Here is a 21,419-nt window from a genome sequence, read left to right as displayed (position 1 = left end):
ACTGCAGGCAAGTGTATAATAAAGCAGCAAGAGCTCTTGAAAATTCTGAAAATAGCACATTTGTGGCAAGACAATACAGGGAGAGCAGCAAAGTGGGCAGAATAAGCCTCAATATTAGGATTTCAATGGATACTACAAATCAGGCAAGCGGTACATTACAAGAGGTCTGTGGATTTCTCCCTATTTCAAGTCTAGTGCACAAACAAAGCAACAGATGCACAACAAGAAGGAATATGCGTTCACAGACATCCTCATAGAAAAATATCAAGGCTACCTACTGGGCTGGCGCTAGGCACGGGCAGCTGTGCAGGGCCCCGTACTCAGCAGACCAACATGGGGGCACCAGGCCTCGCAGCGATGTGTAGCAAGCAATGGGAGGCCTACGGTCTTGCAATCATGTGTAACCCTGAGAAGAATAGGTGAAGGGGCCCACCTCCTCAGGCCTAGCCGTGCTGGGCCATGAGTGTGTGGGTTGGGGAAGGGACGCCCCATCCCCTGTGCCTCGCAGCTTTACACCATAGGGGCGATGCTCAGGGAAGAAAGGGTCTTTGCCGTGCAATCGATCATAGTATGGCGCAACTCATGGTATGCCACTGCGAGGCCTACGGTAGGGGCCCCCGGTAGGATGGCCAGATGTTTGCATTTGGCAGGTTTGGCCTTTAACTGGATATCCAGTCTTGTGATGTCCACACAAAGGCACTGCAGGACACCCACTGACCCGCACTTTTAACCCTTTAAAATGACAAGCAACTCTCTTTCAGCCCTTGATAAGCCGTGAAGGAGATGATTGTCTGGGGCTAGAAGAGAGGCACTGTTGCACAGGACAGGTGGTGCACAAAGCAGTTTAAAGCACGCCTTCAGCTATTGGGATGCAAACAGCCTTAAATGAGTGAATAAAGCCTATACTCCGGACCTGTCCTGGGAGTATGGAATTGGTGTCTATTTCTTTGAGTAAGACTGAAAGTGCTGTCACATTGTCAACTCAGAGGACGAGGCACAGGAAGATTATTATTTGTCCAAGATCAAACAGTTGATAAAATTAGTAGAGTCAAGACTTCGGTACGCTTCTACTTGGGGCAAAGGCTATACATACGGCAACTGGAATGATGCAGCAATGGACGGCCAAATTAAGCAGCAGGGTTCACTAAATTATGCAGCAAGAAAAGGCAAATAATGCTGCACATTTAGTGATAGTATTACTTAATTATTTTCTCACTCTTACACTTGTTAATACTGTCTGTCATTAAGGTACCCCCTCATTAGTACCATTAACACCCAAACAGCAATAAGCAACCAATAGGTGACCAGCCAACCTGTGAAAAAGGCCTTTCACTGCATGGCAACACATGTTCCTGCGTTTTCAGTAGCATTCAAACCATTTGAGCTATAATTTTTTTTTTTGTTAAAATCTGTAAGTTATGCAGGAGATGATGGACTACGTAGATAATGCGGCAAATACATAATAATGCAAAAACGCCATGGCTGAACAATCACATAATTCCACAGGCCTTGGCTTCACATTTACCACTGTATTGCATTACCATGTGACTGTGAACTTCTTTCCTCCCAGGTAATATTCAGTCTATTTTTTAATCAGATGCTTATTACCAGTTCTTAAACGCAATCAAAATACTCCCAATCTTACCAAAAAAGGGATCAGGGCAATAAGTTCAGAAACGTAATTGCCCAAGAGCATACAATTTGTCCAAATGAGAGGGCAGAATAAAAATAAAAAAAAAGGAAAAAATAAAATACATGTCTCCTCGTTTCACATTTCCAACCAGTCCACTAGACCACAACCGGATTGTCAGTGATTCTTATGGCAAGGCCAATTGGGTGGCCTTCCTATTGAAATGTCATTCTAGTGATAGTGTCTATTTCCATTATATTTAGGTGAAATGGTAAAGCTGAGAATAGATGTCAAATATCCAAGTTCCATGGCTAAAACATACCCACTAGAAAGGTTCCTGGGTAGTGGCTACTTACTGGACAGTGCACCTCCTAGAAACTGATATTTACTACTGGTGTTTCTAAGCTTTAGAATTTCATTCCATTTACATAACAGTTAGTTTTCTAAACTTGTTACTCAAAATTTGCAAATAGTGAGTAGTTAAGAATTACTACAGGATGTGGTAAAGGGATCAAAACTTATACATAGTTGAATAGCAATCATAATCAATAAACTCAGTCTCAAGCCGAATAATTTTAAGATGGCCTGTGTCAAAGGCAGAGATTTGAAATTAAGCTTAAAAATCATCTATACGACTCATAGTTACTCTGCTCCGCAAGAAACTTCTTCTGCTGTCTCTGCACACACAATGTGTCTCCATATGAACAATGTTTCTCCAAAGACACAAAGTGTCCCGTGAAATGAAAATGGAAAACTGTCCACCCTATTACAGTCTTGCAGTGCTAGACCATGGCTGTGAGGTCCAGGGGATGGGAGGCCCTTTTCCTGGGACTCACAGCGATGGGTCATATCTGTGAAGCCCAGGTATGGGGACTCTTCTTCCCTAGGCCTTGCAGCACTAGACCATGGATGTGAGGCTCAGATCAGTATGGCCTCCTCATGGGCCTTGCCACACTAGACAATAGCAGTGAGACCCAGGGTATGGGACCCTGCTCCCCTGGGCCTTGCAGTGCTAGATCATGGCAGGGCACATAGCGGAGTGGGCCCACATCCCCTAGGCCCTACAGCATTTGACCAAAGATTTCAGGTCCTTGCAGCTCTGGATCATGTGGGGGCGGAACGTCCAGGGGAGGGAACCCCTGTGAAGTGGTCTTGCAGCACCACCACTGGTGCAAGACCCAGGGGAAAGTCTTCCCTTATGCTGGACTCCGCTCTCCTGAGCCTCGCAGCTCTACACCATGATTACAAGGCCAAGGGCAGTGGGGGACCCTGACCTAGGCCTCATAGCCATGGTCCACTGCTGCAAGGTCCAAGGGAAGTGGACTCTTATCACTTAGTACTGGGCCCAGGGGTATTAGGTGCCCAATATACCCAAATTACAGATGTCTTTTACTGTGCACGCAGTGGACGAGGTTGAGGGAACGCTTTTCCTTTTCACCAAGGCACCATTGCTATGCAACTTTACTGTCTTCCATGCGTCTCGCAGCCACGTTTCAGCATGGTAAGGCTGAGGACAGATTCTCCCCTGGGTCTCACAGCCATGTGAGGGAAAAGGGTGCCATGACCCAGAGCTGTGAAGACCAGGAAAAGCTATCATCTACAAGGCTTTATAGCCATGGTCCAGTGCCTTGAGGCCCAAGGAATGGAGTGTTATGCTCTGGGCCTCCCAGCACTGGACCATGGCTCTGAAGGTTGTAGCTATCAACATTATAGCTAGTGAAGTGCCACTGATACACAACAGACTCCCTTCTCCGGACTCTCTTAGCATGTGTCTTCGATGCACGGCCTTGCATCACAGGACCATAATTGTGAGACTCCTTTCAGGTGCGTAGCTAAAAATAGTGCAGCAGTGAAGTCAAAGTGGAACTCTGGTGTGTTAGGTCTCAAATGTACTCAAATTATGGCTGTCTTTTACAGGACGGTGACTGTGAGGCCCCTTCTCATGGATGAAGGTATCATTAATGCAGCAGGTAAAATGGCACAGGAGCCCAGCAGTGTTTTTAGCCCTACTTACCCAAATTATGGATGTATTTTACATCCATCCTGTGGATAGGGGTAGGAATTCGTCCATTTAACTTGCCTTAGCCAGGACACATGGCACCACTGCAATGCCACCAGCTTGCTCTCCTGGTCCTCACAGCCATGATGCAGTGCTGCAAGTCAGGAGAGGCCTTCATTCCCCTGGACATCACAGTCATGATCCAGTATAGTGAGACCCACCAAAGTAGGAAGGCAGTGTGCTGGATTGCTCCTCTGTTTGCCCAGCCTACTGTAGTGGGCTCCAGCAGGGTGCCACATGTCCAATCTTTTTCTACTTGCCAAAGAACTGATACAGACATGCAGTCTAATCAATATGGGATATAAAGCAAACAGCGTAGCTGGGAAGCTTGGAGCAGCCCAGCCCAGTGGCATGTCTTAACACTAATTTTATTGTATAGAGGTGCGAAGGGCCAGCACTTTCTAACATGGTAACTGGAAGTGAGGACTTGTATCAAAGGGAGTGACCTACACAGGCCACTTTAATAAAATGTTAACCTTTAGAGTTGCTGAAAAGGAGGAATGTAAAAGCTGAAAGCAGAACACCCCAAAATGAGCAGTTCCCACCTTATAATCGTTGCTTGAAGACAATGGCCAGTCAGCCCAAGAGATAAGGAGTTATAGGTACAGGAAGAACATGATTTGCCCAAGTACAACAATTTATTCAAGTAGGAGAATCAAGATTGCTTGTTTCAAGACACATAACGTTCCCAGTATACCACATGTTTTATATGTGAAAGAGAATAGGGGACTTGATTTAAAAAAGGGTGTAATGTGATGAAACCCCAACATGAACTTAGTGATTTTTGGTAACCTCCATATGTACATCTTTGTGGTGAAACCACAAGCAGGCTAAGTGTCCTGTGAAGTAATAATGAAAAATGTTTTTTCTGTACAGGAGAGGATGCCCTAGGGATATGGTGGGTAAAGCCTGTTCTTCATTTTCAGAAGCTAGGGATTCATTATTTTCATCAGGGGATCCCAGCCATGGCTTGGTGCTGCGAGGTCCAGTGGGGAACAGCCCTCCCCTCTGCATTGCTGGACATGGTAGTAAAGGCTCAGGGAAAGGCCCTCCCTTCCTTGGGCCTCTCAGACATGGCCAAGTGCTGCAAGGGGTGAAGGGGTTATACTGTGCTCTTGCAGCAATGGACCATGGGTGTGAGCCCCAGTAAAGCCCTTCTCCCTTGGACCTCGCACTCTTGGTCAAGCACTGAGAGGCCCGCCCAGACACTAGGGCTTTTTGATTACTTCTGAGGAAGGAATCGTTTTTTTTTCACTTACCTTCTTGTCTGCAAACTGGTGTTAATGTCCCCAGATCTCAGTTCCACGTGTGCGCATTTCAGATGGCCCATTATAGAGTAGCACACTGGCACTCTGTTTACCTTTTCCAAAAAGGCAGCAATATTTCAAGCATGATGTTTGTGTCTGGTCCATTTGGCATAATAAATGCTTCTGCTACCCAGAGCCTCGTTCCCCCCTAAGATCAATTGGGGCTCCCCAAAGGGGCCTACCCCCAATTTGTTGACCTCTGCTCCGAGGCATTTGTCTTTATATTACCCACCCTTGCAATCTGAGAAATGTGACTTTCTTGGTGAGCCAAGGATTTTTTGTTCTATTTAGCTATATCCCAAAAAGTTCCATTTACATTTTTGCTCTTTTGTCCTGTATTAGAAATGACAATACTGGCCATGATAGTAAAATATTGGACAGACACTTTGCTCGCTCTCCTTCCTGGGCCTTGCAGCCATAGTCCAGCACCGTGAGGCCCAAGGAAATAGATCAGTTGATGAGGAAGTCTTGCAGCATCGTTTAATTGCATTTGGGATGTCAGCTTTGCAGGTGTTTTGCAAAATTGAGAGAAATCATCATATGCAGGTGAAACAAGATGTCTCTCAAAGCTGTCAATTAAATCTGCATCATGCAAATTGACAAAAAGAGAGACCATGTTAAGTGCATACTAATAATTAGTATCAGAAACTTTTAAAGGCTTCAAAAGATGTTGATTGGTGTCTTGTAGCCATGGCGCAGAACACATGACAGTTTACCCTTTTAGCATTCAGATGACTGCATTCTGGTAGTTTCTAGTGTTTTACAATGATTTGGGTGTTGTGTTTATTAGAAGTCAAGGTATTTCAACTGTTTTATCTGCCTCCATATCTTTCTTGCTCAAACAGCTTCTGTGCCACATATTTATGTTGCACAAGGTACCACCAGGAAAATCATCTTGGGATTTTAATCTACACTGGTCCCCGTTAAAGGCATTCTACGTGCTGCAGCACACCAACTAGGGCCAGAATAAATATGACAACATTGTTCCACCCTGATGGAGCTCCCGGTCATCCCTTGCTAGCCTGTCCCACCTTCAAAACCAGCTGCATCATCTACAGAAGCCATCACAAAGCATTAACAGTCAACAAAGCAGCTACCCTTTCTATTACTCTTTTACTTTATGATTTCTTTTACCCTTTACAACACTCTGATGCCGTTCAGCTAGATTCACAAAATAGAAATATCACACACATAGGACAGACAGCCCTGTCTACTTGGATGACAAACTCGCCATTTCCAATGGCTATCCGCACACCTGTAGCGAGGACACCGTCTGATGGAAGAAGTGTTAAAGTTACAAAACAAGTTAAAAGGCTTTTCCCATCTATGCACCAAGGACCTACAACAATATACCCATATCCATCAGGACAGCCCAAATCCAGCACCAGTTTAAGAAACAGCTGAATACTCAACTCTTTATAAACACCACATCATGATGCAGGAACAGTCCATCTTCTACTCCTCCTATCAAATGTTGGCTACACCCTGTACAGCGCTTTGCAACATTTTAGCTAGGTTTGAGCTATAAGAATACGCCATACATACACACACACACAGAATCCAGTATTCTGTAACCAATTTATTTTTTATTTGATTATTGATATACATTTTGGAGAGACCTAGACCAGGCTTTTCCACCTACTGTGGCTAATATAAAGTATGTCCTCTTAATAGAACTTTGAAATGTATTTATTTGCGGTATTATGTTTTTATTGTTTGACTGATATCTACACCAAGAAAGTTTCTTTTTGCAAAGTCGCTTCAAAACAACCAAAAGATGGCACTTCCTGTAATAATTCCTGTGATGTCATTTCATGTGACACTTTATGGAAATTTAAGGGGCCTAACATACTCCCTCCTTCCGGTGTCCCTCAAAGCCCCAGAACCGGTCGTAGCTCCCTAACATCTTAAGAAAGAATGTAGCGCCTTCAGATAAAAAGGTTAGATAACCGCTCCTGGGTGAAAGCACTGCCTTTACATACAACTCCCTTGTTGGTGATGAAACGATCACCTTATCTTGGGTCAAAGAAAAATGCTTTTCCTCTTAATAATTTCCCTAGTAATCAGTACTTTAAATGGGCCGGTACTCACCGGTACTGAGTACCGGCACTTTTTTTTTTCCCTCCCAAGAGTACCGGAACTTCTCAGTTACAAAGGAGAGTACCGGTACTCACTGAACAGGTCCGCATTTAAAGGGACAAATAGTCATCATGTGAGAATGCAGCGCATGCTCTAATGATGGCCATTTCACACTGGTGGTGATGAGTCATGGCAGAGCAGCCTGTGACGTCACCCGCCAGGTAGCTGTGTGGCGGGAAGAAAAGAAAGCCCTTTAAAAAGTACAACTTGCGCTGGCTTTCGCTTTCTTCTTTGCCAGCACAGGCACAGCAGCACGGAAAAAGCCATCATCAGACAAGGGGGCAGAGGAGAGCAGCTGCACGCAGGTTTGCCGCCAGGAGTCATCAAGCAGGACAGGACTCTGTGCGTTTATCGAGCAACATCGAATTTCAGCAACTGGACCCTCGTGCCATCCAGAAACAGATTGCTGCAGCATCTGGGCTCTTTCCAGGCAGCGGACACAATAATCTTACAGATCAGGTAAGTCTGTGGGTGGGATCAAGGGGCACAAGTTAGTTGTGTTTTGATTTTTTTCAATCTTTTTTTTTATTTAAAAGTCCCCTCATGTTTTTGTAAATACAGAACCGTCAGCTGAAGATTATTTCAGCGAGTCTTCTGTGCTGTAAAACTGAAGCCCGGCAGACAGCTGATCAATCCTTTCTGCCAGGCTGCTTGCCTAAAATAGTTGCAAATGTGCACTACAAGTTAACCTGCAAAAATAAACGGAGCCTGCAAAAGTAAAGGATACTCGGAGCCAGTAATCGCTTTACTTTATTGAAGTTTTGTGGTGAGAGAGTTATTACTTGAGTGGTAGTGCAAAGAATTAACGATTGTGCTGTGAAGTGCGTGCTTTCAATTGTAATTGTATTTATGTACTGCTTACTGGCACTAGAGGTTTTGAAGAGACAGTAATGTAAAAGAAAATGCATAATGTACAGTTTGGATATTACTAAACTAGATTTTAAAGGCACAATGTTATCCTAAAATGTTTTGCGCTTTTTGTTGTAGTCTATCTCAGTTATACTGTGTATAATGCAAGCTAAAATAATGACTTTCATATTCAGTGCTTTGTCACAGGCTGTGACTTCGGAGCGCTAAAAACACACAATACACTATTCTACACTGTGGCAACCAAGATTTAGGGGCATATTTAGAAGCCCCTAGCGCCTCCTTGCGCCACATTAGCATCATTTTTTAGACACTAATGTGGCCCAACGAGGCCAAAATCCCTGCCCCATATTTACTTTGTAACCTTTTGCTCTACATTATGCCTATGCCAGGCATAATGTATGCAGAGGTCGGCGATCCCCCGTAAGGAGGTGTTGCGAAAAATGGTGCAAAGAAATCTAACAGATTCCCCAACGTCATTTTTTTCGGCGCTTTTAATGCCTGCTCAGAGCAGGCGTTAAAAGGAGGCACAGCTTTATTTACAATGGACCCCTATGTACTCCACAGGAGTAGCGCCAAAATGTTGGTGCTACTCCTGCAGAGTACATCAGTATTATCATAAAGAAATTCACTATTGCCCCATACCCTGCGCCATGGTTCGCCATATTTTAAATACAGCGCACACATGGTGGGGTAAACGGAGCAAGAAAAGTGGCGCTGCACAGTGTGCTGCGCCACATTTCTTAAATATGCCCCTTTAATTCCGTGGCTTCCTGGTTAGACACAGACTCTGCTGTGTATTTACTAAGAGAGGTTTCGTAATGTACTTATAGTGCATTTCCCATAGAGTAACAATGTTTTTTCTTTCTTTTTCATTTAAGCTGCATGCCAATTTATATGTAGCTACCTGATAGTGAAAAGCCAAAAACACATTTTGATTATTTTAGTTCTTTTTAGCCACCCTGTTCCATGCTCACTGACCACCCCCCGCCCCCCCCATTGCATGCAGCATCAGAGTTCCCATACTTTTTTAATGCACTTCGACAGCTAATTCGGAAACTGAGCTTGACAGACATTGGGAAATTCTTAATGGCCTGGCATTGTTGCTACTAACTTTTCCTGTTCAAGGAGAGATGTTTTAATCAAGTCCAGTTTTTTTCTTTGACCTGTAGGACTTGTAGTCTTGCTGTATATTGGAATAAACAAGACTATAAGGGCCAGATGTAGCAAAGGTTTTTACCCATTCTATGTCTATGGGAAAAAGTGTTTTTACATATGGCCCTAAGTCCCATAATTCAAAGATTAAACATGCAGCAGCACAACACCCATTGAATTCAGACACGCCACAGGCCAGTGTGTGTATGTTCTCTGTAAAGTGTGTGCATCCTTCTCTGAGCACTCAGGGTCTCCCTGAGGGTGTGAGCTCCACTCCACACAGCAAGAGAATAAACAGCACTCCTGCTCAACTAAAAGTGAAAACACCTGCAGTGCTGAAGTTTTCCCATGAGGCAGGGCAGTGGGGAATGCTTAACGCAAGGATTGAGTGGGAAAGTTTTCATCCATGGCCTCATTAGGGTAGTGATAAAGGGCCTCTCTAGTGAGGTTTCTACCAGGCAGCTCTGATGCCTGTTTAACATTGTTAAAGCTGCGGTCCTTCTCAAATCAACTGGCTGCAGCTTACTTTATGCACAGGAGATTTGTATGAGCAGAGTGCCACTGCCAGCAAGGACAGTGGCATAGTCACCACTGGTACAGCAGGTGCAGTTGCACTGAAGCCCAGAGCCTTGAGGGGCCCGTTGAGCTCAGATAGTTGCATTCATTGCCCAAACAGCATTCAAATAGGTCAATTTACTCATTTGCACTGGGCCCCATGGCATCCTTGCTACAGTACTTCAGTTGTTCCTCTTACCTTGGTCCTTAGAAGCTGAGAGAAGCTTGGCACGTTGATTAGCTTACCCAGTTATTTTAAACTTTCCATTATAATAGTCTTTGATTTTTTTCCTGTTATGAATATAGAGCTTCTGCTGGCAAAGTTAAAACTGCAACTCAATATATATGACAACATAATGGCTCTCAGGCGAATGTAGTGGTAGGAAGGGGATATGTTTCATTGCCAACCTCTGCCTTAGTTGGGGAATGCTGGCCAGTAGAAGGTGGCTATGGAATCCTACACACTGTCGCTGACCCTTAATGCTCTATCCTTCATTACCTTTATATTCTCTTCACTTTCCCAACTCATGTACCCTCTACTCTAGCATTACTTGTCCACTCTTTATCAGGTCCATCTCCTAATACTCTCCTCTCTTACCCTTAGTATTTATCTGTCACATTCTCTCAGGTGCTTTCTGCCATTCACTGTTATGTCTATCACCAAAGGGTATGCGCTATTTTCAGGTTCTCTGCCACACCTGTCAGATAATTTACACCCCATGCAGGCAACTTTAATCTCTGTCCTCTACCATCCACTTCCACCACAGATACCTTCAACTCCTTTCATAATCCTCTCTTTCTTCTCAGATACTCTTCTCTGAGTAGAATGGTGCTGTCCATTTACACTTCTCAAGCACCTGAGTCTGAAAGTCTCATATGTCAGCCATCCTACATAAGTACTGTTGTTAACGTGTGGGCACGGGAGACTCCCAAATGTGAATACCCCAAAATCTACCTCGATAATGTGGCTACAGGATTAATGATTAAGACAGAGCAACGTCACAGCACAATTACTGCCTTAGTGCTTAAACACTATCACACTACATTAATATTTATTCTGTTCACTCTAGCTAATGTCATGAGGAGAAGGCATGACAAACTAGTTACATGAACCACAGTAAACTATTATGAACTAACAGGGCACAGTGGACAAGCAGCAAGCCCTTGAGAAAGATACAGTATTGTGAGCGTGTTGGAATGTTTTTTTTTTCCATCAAACAGTAGGAACGATGTCAAAGGAAATAAGCAAATATTACTGGACTGTGTGCTGCTGAAAAAACATATTTTGAAAAAAGATGGTGACTGGGACTAATCTGAGGCCTAGTTAACAAGAGCTAGGAAAATCCACTTCTACATGTCTTAGGAAGTTTGTTTCAAATGCAGCTGCACTATGTACATGTCTATCTGAGAGTAAATCTACATTCTGCACAGTGTTCATCATGTGCACAACTGAAAAGTCATAAAAACCTTAAAGGTACACTTTGTTCCTCTTCAGTGAAGCTCCTATTACCTGTGCCTTTGTTTATACATCCCTGTCTGGAAGTGTGTCTCCCAACAGATAATTTGCAGTCTCCCTAGCCTCTAATCAAAATGTTTGAGTGGTAGATAACACAGGTTTTGGTAGCTAACAGGCTTCAATGATTGTCCGCAGCTTTTAATGTTTACTTTATTGTAGTGCTGCTGAGCAAGTTAGTACAGCACGCTCAATGTCAGTGAAATTGATCTCTCAGTGCAAATCAAGGCTTGGTTATGGGAAGCTCTATCATCCTTCAAAGCAAGTCTTCTATGACGGCATTTTGTGACCCTGAGCTCGTTATCTCACTCATCTCATTAACTCACTTGTCTTATGGACGGGACTGCCTGCGGGAATATGTCAGAATTCGCCTTGGTGTACAATTTTTCAATTCGACATTATCAACTCTTACAAGCTTTCACCTTGACAAGTCACTTTACATCATCCGTGCCCCACCTTTGTATTGTGATTGCAGGTCAAAGCAACATTTTTTTTTCTTTGTTTCAGTTTCACTGCGTCGGGCTTCACGAGATGTTGCGAACGGGAAAGGTTGTCGGTGTCAGGCATCAGGTTGCTACAGGTCCAAATTCAGTCTACGTGGTAAAAATGAGTTTGCTGAAGTGGTTGCACAAGGATAGTGCCTCTCAAGGCACCAAAAGGAAGCAAATGGAGCTGGAGTGTTCGGATGACATTGATTGTGTTGTATCTAAAGGTGGTAATGCTAATCATAATGCAGATATTTATATCACTGTGGACACTACTGTGCATCATTCTAGTGAGAGTCAAACACTGCTTTTCACTACATCGTCTACAAATTATTTCAGAGAGGTGGACTTACTGGACTGCTGGAATATTGAGCAAATGCAATATTTCTGCAAAGAATACAGCTGGCTAATTGTTGAAAATAAAAAATTAGGTTGTTCAACATGTAGATCGCTAAAATCACTGGGTGCAAATAAAACCCAAGGGTTAAGACTTGCACAAGAATGGTCAGATCGCAAAGTAACTCATTATGGAAAGGAGAAATGTAAGCAACAGATGTCTCTACGGAAACAAATCAGAGAGCATACATTTTCAACAGCTCATGTCACTGCAGAAAAAGTTGCACAAGAGTCCCTAAGACAGAGCATGGAAAATCATGCACATTTAATGAACATTGCAGAACAGGAAATAACATGCTGTGTGTTTCGTACAGAACACAAAATAGGAAAACATGGGCGGCCATTTGTAGATATGTCGCCGGACGTTGATGTGCAGCAACTGAACGGATTGAATATGGGCCGTGTTCTTCATAGTAACAATTCATGTGCTGACATTTTAGACCATATTGCTTCATGTATGAGAAAAAAACTTGCAAAGGACATATTAGAAAACAAACGTAAAATATGCTTGTTAATTGACGAATCAACCACTTTTAGTGGAAAATCTGTGCTTGTCCTTTGCTTGCGTGCTGCTGTCGCAAGTGATTCTGATGTGCGTACTTTTTTTTTTTTACTTAGTTGAACTTGATGGCACCACAGCTAATGATATCACCACTGCTGCGATGGAGTGCCTACACAAGCACGGCTTTCATGAAGATTTTCTTCGAGAATGTTTGATTGCCTTAGCTTGTGATGGTGCATCGGTTATGCTTGGGAAGCAGGCTGTTGTTCCAGCACAGCTGCAGATTTGCTATCTGGGCTTATTTGAGTGGCACTGTAGTAACAATCAGTTGGAGCTAGCTGTCGGAGATGTTATGAAATACATTTTAGGCATAAATCACTTTCAGATCTTCTTTGACAAATTATATTCTTTGTACCATGCCTCACCTAAAAATCAAAGAGAACTGAGACAATGTGCAAAGGAAATTGAGCAGCATTTTCTTGTTATTGGACGGGTTCTTTCCATTCGCTGGGTTGCTTCCAGTGAAAGGAGTGTAAAGGCTGTATGGCAAAGCTTTTCTTCACTACACCAGCATTTCTCAAAAGCTGCTTTTGACCAACAACGCGATGCAGAGATAGAGCAAAATATGCTGGCCTTGACAACATTCTGACCTCTTGCTCATTTTTAAAGAATGTTGGTATCATGTTGGATGCTCTCGCAGAATTGAGTGACTTTTCTCGCCAGCTTCAGCACAATGACAACCCTTCCAGATGCTGAAAAATTGCTGACAAGGGCAGTCAGGGTCTTTGAATCGATGGTTAACACCCCTGGTCCCTACACTGAAGAAGCCATGGAAGCCTGCAGCAGCCTTACATTCAGGGGTGTAGGCCTACATGTAAAGAGCAAATTTCCAGAGATAAATGCACCTCAATTCTACTGGAGCTTAGCAGAAAACTTAAAAACAAGATTTTCCACCACAAAATCTTCCCATGTCAGCACTTAATTGGCAGACACTCCCAAAACAGACAGCATGAAATTATTTACGCAGCACATAAAACTGATTTATCCAGAAAACTGGCCAGAAGACAGCATGGATATTCAATATGGTGACAAAGATGTGAGGCAGCTTTGTCAAATCTTGAGAGTAAATGTGGTGGATAGTATTAGGGGATTTAGAGAAGACAAGGAGGTCAAAGCTGCCTACATACCTCTAGATTTTATTTCATTGATGAAAGCTGTTGAGACCATTGCTGGGTCCACAAGAGAATGTGAAAGAAGTTTTAGCTGTGTGAATGATCTGCTCACACCAAAGAGAAATTCTATTTGCACAAATCGTCTGTCCTCCCTTCTGTTTTTTAAATGTGTTGGCCCACCCATTCAAAGGTTTGAACCACTACCGTATGTTAAAACATGGCTGCAACTAGGATGGAGATCAGCTGATGAGAGAGCTTGTCGTTCACGCAACCACGGCGAAGAAAAGTCCCCCTTCAAATCTATGTGGATGCTTTTTTTATGTCTTTTGTTAATAATCACTGCTGTTCGTTTTGAAACATTTACTGGCAACTTCCAAGCTGCCAAATATGGTCCCACAACTTGGTTGTTTCAGTACTTTAGCACATTGTGCTTTGTGAATGTGTAGATGTTTAACTAATCTGTTTCCTGTTAGATTAATAAACTTTAGTTTTTGCAACTGATTTTAGTAGTACTGAGAATTCCAGATTGCACTTTCATTGGACCAATGCTTCTGACAAACAGGGAAACCTGATAGTTACCTATTCAGCAATGTGAACTAGCATTGGTTAGTAGAAAATCATGGACTCCTTTTCTATAAGCTGCCCATGATAGCTGAAACTGTGTATAATATCAATATTCAAATGTGATTTGTGTGCCATTTGTGCAGAGGCAATCTTCACATATGGCAACATTTGAAAGACATTGTTAAAAGTATCCTTACTACGTGCTAGGGGACCAACAATACATTACAGATTGAAGCAATTTGTAATCATATGCACCAAAGAAAATTCTTGAGGTCTTTAAATGTTTGTCATTAGCCCCGCCCAAAGCTCCGCCCCGCCTCCTTGCCACACCCCCGACCAAAGCTCAATATGATGAGTACCTGCACTTTTTTTTCCCCATTTAAAGCACTGCTAGTAATACATCAATCACTCAAACTGCTGTTTAACCAATGAGTCTGGAAATACAGGGAGGATTTCAATTTAGCGATAGTCAATCTCCGCCTGCCACATACACCAGCTGAACATCTCTGTGCACTCATCTACTGTAAATTAATTCAAAGTTTCCTCGACACATCCCATCTCCCACTTATATCATCGTACTTAACAGGTGTTAAACAATTTCTCAGCAAAACATTTTTCTTGTAGTAGAGCCATATATAAATACCCTATGTAAAATGAATAGTGAATTATATAACTCAGGATTAAAATGCACAGTCAAAACTCAGGTGTCTCAGTAGTGACATAAATATGGTTCGTGTATTTTATGTACAGAAATTCGTAGAAAGCGCTGTGGTTTTATTATTACTGTGAAAAAATAAGCAATAGGATTTCCGTGCAGCTCAGCATGAGAGGTCGCGGAGCAAATCATTACATTTGTTAACGTAATAGCTACTTTCAAAGTAGAAACCTCATAGAAATATATTGGAAACAATGCTCATATGTCCAAAGAGATACAACTGACGAAATACAAGCTGCAGTAAATCCTCACCAGCCACACGCCGTAAAGCGCTTCAAAGCCATGTCAAGGGTAGTAAGCGCTATATACATAAAATTACAAACGTTCCCTATCATCAATAACGAATAAGCATGGGACGAAGAGCTGGGTATTGGAGGGGGAACAGAGGGTGCTGGGAAGAGACAGAGAACAGGGGAATGGCGTGGGAATGACACACAGCAGAGTCGAAGAGTTAGGGGTGGCTGGATTCGGTAAATATGGCGGGACAGAAGATACCAAGGGAAATGCAGAGAGCAGAGCAAGAAAGGCACGTGGAACAGATTGAAATGAATGTCATGGAAGAGAACGGTATCTTGGTGAGGACGTATAACAAATAAGGTGACTGACTACCTGTGCGTTACTTACACAGACCGTTCGTAAAATTCAGCCTACTGCCCGTAGTCCGTTATTGATGTTTTAATGGTCGACATTTGTCCACAGTGTCAATACTTCCGGGTCGCATGACAGCCAACAGCTGAGCATATTATGAGAGTCGTTTGGGAGTGGAAGAGGCTCGTAATATGTAAGGTGTCCTGGGATTGGTGCCTAGTCCTCAACTCAGCCAATCGTCGCGTACTGTACAAAATTCCGCAGTGTTCTTTGGCATACGGAGTATGCACGTGCTTCTGCATTCTATAAACACTGTCCTAGTTTGGCGGGGTGTTTGAAGCAGGCCGAGCTGCGCTGCTGAATGACATAAGCGGAGTCAGTCATGAGCTGGGCGTTGACGACAGGATTAGCATGTACAGGCCCTACTGCTATCCGCGAATCTAGACGGAGAACAGACGAAGGAGTGCGGAATATGCGGGAACTCCTCTCAAGGTATACGCGATACGTTTAGCATTTACCAACACTGGGTGTTATATTAGTTATGTGGAGTTGATGAGCAAGCAAATAAATTAACGCCTGGAACCCAGTCAGGTGTTTGGTTTGTCCCTGAGAGTTTAATAATAGTGTGAATCGTAAAAGTGTGTTATTTGTAATTTCAGCATCCGATTTCTTGTAAAATATGACAACACTATTTATATTCAGCGAGCACTGGCAATGTCAATTGGTCTGGCTTATTATTGAAATGTTTTTTTGCAACATTGATGGGCATATTCTTGCATTGAGCTTCTGACACAACTGCAATAAAACACACTCAGATACGCAAGATAAATTACAAGTAGAAAAAAAGAAAACGTACTACAATTTAAACACAATGTAGTTCTGTGCTTGCAATCACTAACCTAAAATTGCAGTGAGTGACTGCTCTGCAGAGGTATTGCACACAGTCAATCATGGTTTTAAGGTTCCAGCATGGCCACCCCATTTAGAACCAATGTGTAGGCCATCGTGGCTTGGTAAAACCAGGATACACTGTGGTCGTCAACATTCCATAATGGTCGCCTAGTTTTTTTAGGAAGTGGCTAAGCAGAATGTGCAGCAATGAAGATGAAATGAACTGCACGAAAGCAACCAGTTAAAACACCCTAGAGAGTTGTAATATCCACTTAAGAAGACTTGAAATAGGATGAATATAGAAATGAAAGGGGAACTATAAAAACTAAAGGACTGTCCAATCCAGCCGCGACACTTATGTTCACATCCTCCTGAAAATGAGTGTGCATATCATCAGAAATTGCCATCACTTACAGGACAAGAGATCCAATGATTGATGTGGACTGAATCATTACCGCATGCAGTACACTGTCATGGATGGAAGCAGAGTGTAAATGACACTCAGACAGCCAGTGGCTGAAGAAGGCTGACCCAAAGGCAGGCTGTCTATCTACCTAACTGTAATATGTTATGCATTTCTATTGTATTTGTTAATAGACTTGTTATGTTTGATGTATTTACAAATTTACCGTTCTCTCTCACGCGCATTGTTTCCTTTTAACTTTGTGTTCTCGATCCAGGCAGCTTGGCCCGACAATCCGTGTTCGAGGTTCTGAAGGCTTTCAGTTGGTGTCAGACCCTCGGATCGGATGGTCGTGCTCCTGCTGTCGTGGGTCCCTCTTTTCCTACGAATAAATCTATTTTTGCTTAAAGAACACTTCCTTGTATCCTGGTGTGTTCTTTCCCACTCCACACTAACCTGTCCCTTCTATCTATATATTTCTTAACTATCTATCTAATTTTTCTTATCTGTCTGTTTATTTACTGAAAAAAACAAAGGTTGAGGTGACATCACAGTTAGGTGAAAACATCAGTCCAAACATACTGTTTAAAACTAATAAAACCACTGGGATTCATCAGTTATAATTATCTAAAGAAATTATAACTAGTGCTATAAAGAATCTATAAATCACCCTCCCCCATGTACAGTGTCGTCATCAATAATGTAATTTCAGATGTTGCAGTGATGTTATTAATGATGTCATAGAACATGTCATGAGTGAGGCAATATGAGAGGTAATTAGCTATGCTTGGCAAGGGTGCAAGCTATAAATCCTTCCCCACATGTGTAATCTGTGAGGTTGCATGTAACAAAATCCCTATCTGTAGACTCTACTGTAGATTAATAACTATCACCCTTAAAAACCTATTGACCTAAACTTTTTTACAATCAGCATGTCAGGCCTACTGCCTTTATCTATTATCAACAATCAGGCCTGTGACCTGTATTATTAGCTTGTCACCATAACCAACTGAGATGTACTATGTTTGTCAAAATTTTTCCCACAAGGCATCCCGTAATAAAATTATCAATATGTAAAAAATGACAATTGACAAAACAATATAAAATCTTTATTACAGCACCTAACAAGAATTAGCATAGTACTAATCTTCTATCCTCATGGTCTGTTTTGATAGGTTACGAAAACCATTGCCTACTGCGTTCAATCTGTGAGATTAGTGTAACACAATAGTAGGCCCAGGTGAAATTTAAATTATGCTGGATAATTCATATAATTTTGGGAATTTCATGTTATGCAGATTTCTCAAAATGATGCTGCGTTGTTAAGTATGATGTTGTTTGCCACAAAATCTAGGAACAAAGCAAATAACTACAACCTTAGCAGCTGTTGTGTACAGCTCTTGTATTTAGCACTGTTTTTTTAAGTGCAAAACATATGTCCTTGCGTCTGGGTACACAGATTGACCTTAAATATAGTGCTAAATGATAGATTTTTGATTTGCATAATTATGCACGATTTTCCTAAAAAGTAATGTAATTATATGACCGCAAATTACAGGAATTTCACACTCTCCTAAAAATTACCTCTCTAATGTCTTAAACAGTGTAATACCAATCTACCTTTGAAAGCCTATTGCTTTTAACATGTGTTTTTTACAATAAGTAAGTCAGGCCTATTTGCTTTGTTCTAACTTTTTTTTTTTTTTTTTTTAACTCAGTTTTAACAAGCGCTAAATAGTACCCTTTGCTAAATTAGTACATCAGTTACATGCCGAAGGAATCTTTCACACAATGGTAGAGTAAGGGAACTAATGTTAACATGAGAGGTTTTCTCCGACTTCAGAAGAAATATTTCAGGTGAGGGTCAGCACCTCAGTGAAGGCATTTACACATATTAACAAAATAAAGAGGTGGACAGATCCCACAGAGTCAGCTTTCTGATTACTACAAGTATTCAGAGAGACACTAGCAAGTGTAGAGCCCAATGCAGATATTTTCATGTACATGTGTCTTAGCTGCAAAAAAGTTCAAAGTTAGGTGTAGTCTTTAGATTTTATGTAATGCATATCTGCTCTGCACTTTGCAGTTTGTTTAGTGTTTAAAACATGTACTAGGTAGGGAAAGGGCAGTGTGACACCACCCTGGCACTTTTCTTTGTTTGGTAAGCAGGTCCCCATGGTTAGGGGCCAAGCCTTATACTTGGCACGAGCCAGGCTTAACATTTGCTTGGCTTGCCCATCTATATTGTTATGTATCATTGGCAAGCCCACCTGCAACTATTGACATGCTGCATGCGTTTATAGATTTGGAGGGGAGCAAGCCACTTCACTCATCCAAAGTGACTTCCATGACCGATCTTGCAGTTTTGGCTACTTTGATGAGGTTAGACAACGTGGGTTGGTCCTCCTTGGCAGTGAATCACCAGGAAAGCAAGCTGAGAGTGGAGATTTGTTTTCTATCCTGGGTGACTACGTCTTGCCTGTGTGAATGTCTGGTAGAGCTCAGTTTGAAAACCGCACCCGATCTAGAACTCTCTGCTTGTTTTTGAGACTTTCACCTCATTCCAACTTGTAGGTGTTTTCCAGCTCCTGATTGTGACTCTGTATAAAATCCATGTATTTCAGGACATCTGTGCTAGCCTTTGAAACTTTGAACAGGAAGCAGTAACACCTTTTCAGACTGAACCAGCTAATCCCATCAGTTTACCTGTGTTCCTCCAATAATTCATTGTGTATCCAGTGCCAACGCACTAGGACCCATCATCTTGGGAGTTCTAGCACCTGTTTCTTAGTAGTTTCTTGAATACCTGCTTAAAGGTCAAGATTCAAGTAAGAATAGTTGGGTATTCTGTACACGTGCTTCACACACGTTTTGCAGTTGAAGACTGTATCTGGGACTAGTGTGTTATTTGCACACTTTTATCTAGAGTTACAGTGCTGCAAACCTGGCCATAAGATGCAGTAGCTAAGACTCACCTGGATCTGTAGAGGTTGCCAATTGTCATTGTTGCATAAAAGCTTCTTTTGCTTTTTAACATTTTGAGAAATCCAACGCTTTATTTCAAGGCATTATGGAATGCATAAAGGCTAAGGGATTTTGAGAACTGTCCACCATGAGCTTGCACTACTGTAGATGGATAATCCTGTATTACACTGTGTTAATACTATTTCAGTAGTAGCTTTGACAGACCTGTTGTAACCTTTCGCAGTGCTATCATATCAGTAGACCCTTAGTATTGTACACCGCTTTACAGATGGACAATGCCTAGGTCAATTGTGTAAAGGTAGACTGATATTGTGATTGCTGTATAACCTGTTGCCTTTTCCACCACCGAAATCTTACCAATACATCACACATGGAGTGACCGGACTGTGGACGCATAGCAACACAAAGGGTGTTGGCCAGACAGCCCAAGGGGTGTTTTCTCTCTCATATTCTCCCTCATCACATCTGTTGCTCACCCTCTGATACTTTATTGTGAGTGAGGGAGTGATGGATCAATATCATTCTTGCAGGACCATCATCAGCTCCATACCGGTTAGTGCTTGCAGACACTGGGGGTTATTCCAACTTTGGAGGAGTGTTAATCCGTCCCAAAAGTGACGGTAAAGTGACGGATCTACCACCAGCCGTATTACGAGTTCCATAGGATATAATGGACTCGTAATACGGCTGGTGGTAAATCCGTCACTTTTCCGTCACTTTTGGGACGGATTAACACCTCCTCCAAAGTTGGAATAACCCCCACTGTGTCCAAAGCACCCTCCCACTGCGTATTTATGTCAGTAGATGTACAACCCATGGAAACTATGTACAAACCTGTCACCCATTTCGTGTCAGCAGATGTACAGGTGTATCATGGTATACAGATATACTCTCAGTCCCAGACAGGTTATATCTTTTTAAACATACTCCGCCTGAACATCTGTCAACATTATGTGGGTGAGTGGTCGGCAGAAAGAGTATTGTTGATGGCATATATTTTTCCACAGACATGTCTTCCTTTACAGATTTCAATACACCTGGTTTTCACTTCGCTAATGTGCTGGTGGTGTGCTTACATTTCTTCAGAAATAAACTACAAATCACTCTAATTTCCTAAAGCGGGGAAAGATGCAAAGTAAACGCCTGCAGACCTGTCCTGAGCCCCTGAAGGTTTCCCTCACACAGTAAGAAGCATGCTACACAGCTAAGTCCTTGATGTACCTGGTTTCATTGCTCACACTGTTATGCCCTCCCCATGGAATATATGAATAAGAGAAGCAAAATAATATGAAGAAGAAGGAGCTTTATTCAGTTAGCTCTGCAAAGCAAACATCGTCCAAGGAGTGGAATGAAAGATTATGACAGGTGATCGTTGAGTGCTACATACACAGGTTTACACTCCACTGAAAACAAATCAAGAGGTCTAGCGAAAGCGAGACTGGAAGCTGATGCCAGGTAAAGGACATGTCAAAAGAAGAACAAAATCAGCTTAA

General features: G+C 42.4%; 1 protein-coding gene across 4 annotated transcripts in view; it reads right to left on the bottom strand.

Moving 5' to 3' along the window:
- RUFY1 (RUN and FYVE domain containing 1) overlaps positions 1 to 15,815 on the bottom strand; it is a 475,292-nt gene extending 459,477 nt beyond the window's left edge. For 3 of the 4 annotated variants that reach the window (XM_069199306.1, XM_069199308.1, XM_069199309.1), the window contains exon 1: positions 15,684 to 15,815. The gene's annotated coding sequence lies outside the window, so the exon portion shown is untranslated. Of the gene's footprint in view, positions 1 to 15,668 lie in introns of all 4 variants that reach the window. The other variant, XM_069199307.1, reaches the window with a different exon arrangement.
- Positions 15,816 to 21,419: the final 5,604 nt, after the last annotated feature.

Source organism: Pleurodeles waltl, chromosome 7 (assembly GCF_031143425.1).
Source record: "Pleurodeles waltl isolate 20211129_DDA chromosome 7, aPleWal1.hap1.20221129, whole genome shotgun sequence".
NCBI lineage: Eukaryota > Metazoa > Chordata > Amphibia > Caudata > Salamandridae > Pleurodeles > Pleurodeles waltl.
This window is presented reverse-complemented; position numbering and strand designations above follow the sequence as displayed.